Below are 6,607 nucleotides of genomic sequence, written 5' to 3'. Positions count from 1 at the left end.
TGCGGATCACATACACAATGCACAACACACAAACTGAAACACAATCATCCTTTGAAATTCACGCTTCTCCGGGTTTCGCATTGCAGCTCTCTAGCTAAATCACATGCACAAAATGTAAACACTACAGCAATGTGTGCTTTAAAATGCATATATTTGTGAAAATAACTTACCAAAATGCTTTTCATCAGGAAAAAAAATGCTTTGCAAAATTGTGAATATTAGGCAGAAATGTGTACATTAAAGAAATTCACACTAAAATGCTGGTGAATTTACATGACTTTTTTTAAAAAAAAAATCCCATGTGTATGGAAATGTGGGAAACATTTGTGCATTCTGTCTCCTCAGGAAATGCTAATAACCTAAGTTCTTTGAGGAGAGGGCTCTGACATGGCCAAACTAGACCTGACATTAAATGCATGAATGCAACTAAAGTACATGTTTTTAAGAGGGTGAGCAACTTCGGAGAGCAATAGGTTTGGAGGGGGAGTTTAACCCTTTCCCTCCTCTACTTATGAACCCTCTCCCCAAGCTGCTGCTTGCCTTGGGAGAGAATTTCATACGACTGCTGCAGCCCCGCTTCCTTTTGGCTCTCTCCAACCACTGAAAATTCAAGCTGAAAAACTGTGGCTCTGCATTTGCTCTCTAGATCTGCTATCGCCCTATCAAGTTTGACCCCCAGGCTGCTGCTAAAGGTGCAAGAGGGGGGGGACAGTAAAGTAAGGTTACCAGATTTTTTTCAAAGAATCCGGGGACACTTTAAAAAAAAAAGAGGGGAAAATTTATTTTTTAAAAAGCTATTTAAAAAAATGGCCTTCCTCTGGGCCCCAGGCTGCTCTCCTAGAACACTAGTTGCCATGGAGTAGGCTCGGGTCAGGCCTGGGCTCAGCCACATATCCTTGCCCTCTCCTACCTCTCTTCCTCAGTGGCGGCGGCAGCAGCAGTGCAGTAAGGTCGGGGCTCCCCTCTTTTTTCTCCTTCCTCTTTCTCTCTCTTCCTTCTCCTTCTCCTCGCGTCAGGCCCAGGGTTTTCCTGGCCCCGGAGCACCACTGGGCAGTCGGCCGGGTGGCCAGGCACTCTCGATTCCAGCTCGATTTGGGTCGCAGGGTGTGTGTGTCAGCGGTTTCCCCAGTTGATGTGCCAGGCATCCCCGGTTCCCCCTCAGTAGTGGGTGGCAGTCTCAGCAGCCTGGAGCCAGCCTGGTAGCGCAGTTGGCTCTGGCTGGTTTCAGGAGCTGCTCGGCTGTCATGGCATCCGCCATTTTGCCTCGCCGGAAGTCCCCATATGATGTGTCTTGTGCCGTTGAATCAATCACTCGACATTCATTCCCTACTAATGAATCTACAACACTTAAAATATAAATCCGGGGACATTAAATGAAATCCGGGGACATTCCAGGGATGGATTTTGTCCGGGGACAGATTTGTAAATCCAGGGACTGTCCCCGCAAAACGGGGACGTCTGGCAACTATACAGTAAAGGAGTTCACAAATCTCAAGTGAGATATGCTACTTAGCTCAGTGGTAGAGCAGTGGAGTTTTGTATGCGTAGGGTCCCAGGTTCAATACCTGACACCTTCAGGTAGGGCAGGAAGCTATCCCTGTCTGAAACCCTGGAGACCTCCTGCCATTTAGATGAATCTGTGTTCTGATTCAGAACAGGGCTGCTTCCTATTCCTTGTTATTTGCTCTAATTTTAAAAAAGAGAACTTGCTCGGGGGACAGTTAAAACCACATGAGATGGCTGGAAGACAACAGAAACACACACAAAAAACCACTTGAGTTGCCTCCACTGTTCTTGCGAGCCCCGAACCCAAAGAAGCCAAGCAGCTACAGCTGGTTGAGGTCATTCCCGGGAAAGGAGAAGTAGCCAAAAGCTATAAAAGACTGTTTGGCGGAAGCAAGTGTGGTTTTTAGTGGGGTGGATGCATCTGGTGTGCAGTAATGGTGGTTTCTGTAGGCTCATATCCTAAGCCCCACAAAATATGCATAGCTGCCTTTTCATTTCAGATGTTTTTGCACCCAGTTAATGATGCCTTGATAGGACACAGGAGGCAAAACACCTTTAAGCTTCGCTGCAAAGACTCATTTGCGATGATCAAACTAAAAAGGAGGTTGGTAAGGGAGGGTGTCTGAAAGGAGCACCCTCCCTTGACATGAGGAGCAGCCAGCTGAGGTTGCTGGTTGTCATCCAGGCAACGTTAGCCAATGTTGACATCGTTGGGGCTGACTTATTTATCAGTTACATTTGTCGCCCACTCATTCCCCAAAAAGCTCAGAGCGGTTTTTGTGAGGTTATCCCATTCTATCTTTCCAACGACCATGAGGGGCTGAGAGAGTGAAGTAGTGTTCAAATGTTCATCTAAAGGTGCATTCAAGGAGGACGTGGGGCTGTGGCCGCTGGCCCTACCCCACCTTGTACACAAATTCAGCAAAAGCCATATACAAGCTATGTACACACAAGCCTAGGGACACAGATGGCGCTGTGGTCTAAACCACTGAGCCTCTTGGGTTTGCCGATCAGAAGGTTGGCGGTTTGAATCCCCGTGACGGGGTGAGCTCCCATTTCTCTGTCCCAGCTCCTTGCCAACCTAGCAGTTCAAAAGCATGCCAGTGCAAGTAGATAAACAGGTGCCACTGCAGCAGGATGGTAAACAGTGTTTCCGTGCACTCCGGTTTCCGTCATGCCAGAAGCGGTTTAGTCATGCTGGCCACATGACCCAGAAAGCTGTCTGAAGGCAAACGCCGGCTCCCTTGGCCTGAAAAGCGAGATGAATGCCGCACCCCATAGTCACCTTTGATTGGACTTAACTGTCCAGGGGTCCTTTTACATAAGCCTCTATTCCTTCAGATGTGAAGGAAATAAGCAGCTATCCTATCTTAAAAAGACATCTGAAGGCAGCCCTGTTCAGGGAAGTTTTTAATATTTAACGCTGTACTGTTTTTAACACTTCATTGGGAGCTGCCCAGAGTGGCTGGGGAAACTCAGCCAGGTGGGTGGGGTATAAATAAATTATTATTATTATTATTATTATTATTATTATTATTATTATTATTATTATTTTTGCCAACCTAAATAAATGGTTTGACCTTGAAATGCATATGTAGCAGATTTGTCTAAATAAATACAAATACTTGATCTGGTTCTACTGGAATTACTTTCAGTGAGGAACATGTGTTTCAATGAGGAACACTTCTGAGTCAGGAGACTGTGAGTGGTACAGACCTTTAGATCTAGAACTGGAACTAAGTCAGAATGAGAAGCATACTTTGAATTCTTTGACTTATCAGATGTTGGCAAACATGACCTGGGCCTGCAACAGAGTAGGGACCAACTATGATGAAATTAGATGGGCTTCTCCCCCTATGTCTGCTCATCCAACTCCCTTAAAGATGCACCATGAAAATTGCTATATTTTAAAAGTAGGCTTTTCAGCTGCGGCCTGGAGCTTACCAATCCCCCAATATGCATAAGGAAAATAATGAGGTGAAATGCCAAAAGTTTGAGCACAAGCTGAAGAGGCAAACCGCTTGTTCGTTTCACATTTAAATGGGAAAAACAGCTTCCTTCTTCAGCTGTGCAAGAAGCTGTGATGGAAATCTCGTGCACTCTGCCTGGTTCTTTGATTTTTGCGCATCTCGCTTCATTAGATTGCAGTCACAAAGGGCAAAATGTACCAGCTTTCATTTGGAAGCCTTTCAAATAGTCTCTTAGACGAAGGCTCTGAATGTGGTGGTTTGCAAAGAATGAGCAAACAGAGGGACAGTGGCCTTCAGTACAACGAAGTATAAGAATGCCCGTAAATAGCTGCTGTTACCTCATCAAACTAACAGAGGAATATTAGCTGTGGTCTCAGCTGACATGTATTTTTAGAACATGAGTAGACAATTTAGCGTGCGAATGAAGGGATGTGTGCTCAGTACGAAAGCAGGTTTCAGGCCAGTTGGTCTTTGTGTGTGTCTCTTGGATTCAGGGAAAAGTATTCGAGATGATGCTGGTAATGTGGGCCAGGTGGCCAGGGTGCCTTATGTGTCTTAGAAAGCACTTTGGGTGGTAGCTTGGCCTAGACAGACAGGCAGAGAGTTAATCAATTTATAGGCCACCCTATAAGTGCAAGGCTTATGGGATGGCATGCCATTTAAAAGATCAACAAATACCGTCAAAGCTCCGAATAAAGCAGAACTGCAGCAAAAGACATAAAGTAAAATAAAAATCCAGGGTTGTTATCAAGACAATATTAAACCCAGTTATAAAACACTCTGAAAGGCCAGGGCGACTCATATATTTTTAAAAGTGTTTGCCTTGTTCTAAAACGATATCAAAGTTGGTCCCAGGCAAGCTTCCCTTCAAATATGAGATGTCATGTCTTTAAAAATGTGGTCACTGCTCACCAAACAACAGACAATGAGAGAAGCAAGGGTTTGGCCAGGCACATGCAGAAAAGGGCATCTTTGCCAGACTGCGAGACACTTAAGGCCTTACAGAAGCACTTGGAAATATGCCTAGAAACACAACAGCCAGTGCAACTGTATAAGCGGGAGTTGGTAGCCCCCAATCCATGGACCACATTAGGCCCAGAAGGGATGCTAATTTGGCCAATGAGGCTATATCCCAAAAACAATTCTCACCTGCCTGACCCCTGATGCCATATATGACCTCAGTTGGGACGTTTTACCATGCCAAACAAAGTGCCACCTTCTGAATTAGGGCTTCCACTTTCTTGTGTTCAAAAAGTCTGGTACCTCTTTACAGTGCTTTTTTCGGGGGGGTGCAGGGGTACGCATACCCCTAAACATTTTGTGAATCTTTGTACTTTTGTCCATTTACTGTATTTATATTTCCTGATGTGAACTATAAAATGGTGATTTTCTTGAGTCAAAATGAGAGTACCCCTAAACATTATTATTTTTTAGAAAAAAAGCACTGTCTCTTTACAAAAGTAAAAAAATCGCTGTTTACATTTTGGTTACAGCCATGCCTACTCACCCGGGCTTTTGTATGGGGTTGATCTGATGTGGTCGGCTGTAAAGTAGTTAGTTGTGCATCTGATGTACCGTGATATTGTCTTTTTCCATTCAATGTTTTAATTGCTTTATTTCTGGAATGATTGTCATGCTAGTCTTCCACAGAAAAAACCCCCAACGAAGAGTCTTGTGGCACCTTAAAGAGTAACACATTTATTGTGACATATTACCTTGTCCCATGATAAATGTGTTAGTCCTGAAGGCGCCACAAGACTCTTTGTTCTTTTTGTAATGACTTTACATTTTAATAGTACAGTGATACCTCAGGTTACATATGCTTCAGGTTACATAAGCTTCAGGTTACAGACTCCGCTAACCCAGAAATATTACCTCGGGTTAAGAACTTTGCTTCAGGATGAGAACAGAAATCGTGCAGCGGCAGTGCAGCGGCAGCAGGTGGCCCCATTAGCTAACGTTTCAGGTTAAGAACAGTTTCAGGTTAAGAACAGACCTCCAGAACGAATTAAGTTCTTAACCTGAGGTAACATGTATTTGTGTTTTATGTTGTAAAACACCCTGGGAACCTGGATTTGAAGAAAAGCGAGCTAGAAATTGAAATAAATAAGTAAATAATAGATGCCTCTGAGTATGTGGAAGGTTAATTTTATTGAAATACATTTTGAAGGCTCTAAGGAGGAAATGTTTCTGGGCATGTGATAGTTACTTTAACTGCTGACAGAAAGCATTTTTTTTTATTTTTATGAATATGAGGATAGAGTGCCAAAGAGAGCAACCCCTCCCGACAAAAAGGTTACCTTCTATTCTCTTTCCAAAGCTCATATTGTAGAAAGTTAGGAAATAACAAAAACAATGAATGCACACATTTTCTCTGGCTTTGCATCCTCCTGTTCCAGCAGGTTCCAAGAGGGTTAAATTCTTGTTGGGTCTCTAAAATTCTAAGTAGGCAGCAAGCCTAGGGGTTTTTTTTGCATCCGGTTTCCACTACTCAAAAAAATGAGCAGTACAGAAGAACCCTGACAGTGTTTTCCTTGTTCTCTTGGTAAACTCTGCAGATTTTATTTTATTTTAAAGCCAGATATCTTCCCAGCCATTTGCAAGGTAGCCAGTTTGTGAAACATTGCGGCTTTTCATTAACGTGTGTTTGCCATCTTGAAAGCCCTCTCACCTAAAATACGGAACCCTTTTGGCCTTCTCGCAGCACGTGCAGTAAGCATTTTGAATGGAGAGATCTTCATCAACTTTATGCCGATGTCTTAGATTTAATCCTCTTGGCTAAATCACTCACGTTTTTAAGAGAGAGGGTCTTCGGTTGACCTCCACCTTACATTACACACTTTAAAATTGTTCCCTCAGTAGAAAAGCCACCATCCTTCTGAGGTGATTTCCCCTGCTCGATGTATCCTAAATTGTAGGACTCTTCATCTAAGCCAAAAATAATCTCTAGTCTGGGGAAGCAAGGAGGAGTTGTGGATGTGATTTGGGGCAGGGTAGTGGGGTTGTGTTCTTGCACCCTGCTCCAAACAGGAGAAACCCAACCCACCAGGAGCCTTCTTGGTAATTTATGTATTCTGGGGCATTGAGTGGCTTCTAGGCTGGTCCAGGCCGCAAGAAGCATGATGGGCTTA

Source organism: Podarcis filfolensis (genome assembly GCF_964270895.1).
Source record: "Podarcis filfolensis genome assembly, chromosome: 5".
In the NCBI taxonomy this organism is placed as follows: Eukaryota; Metazoa; Chordata; class Lepidosauria; order Squamata; family Lacertidae; genus Podarcis; species Podarcis filfolensis.
The sequence above is the reverse complement of the archived record's forward strand: the minus strand, read 5'-3'. Positions refer to the sequence as shown.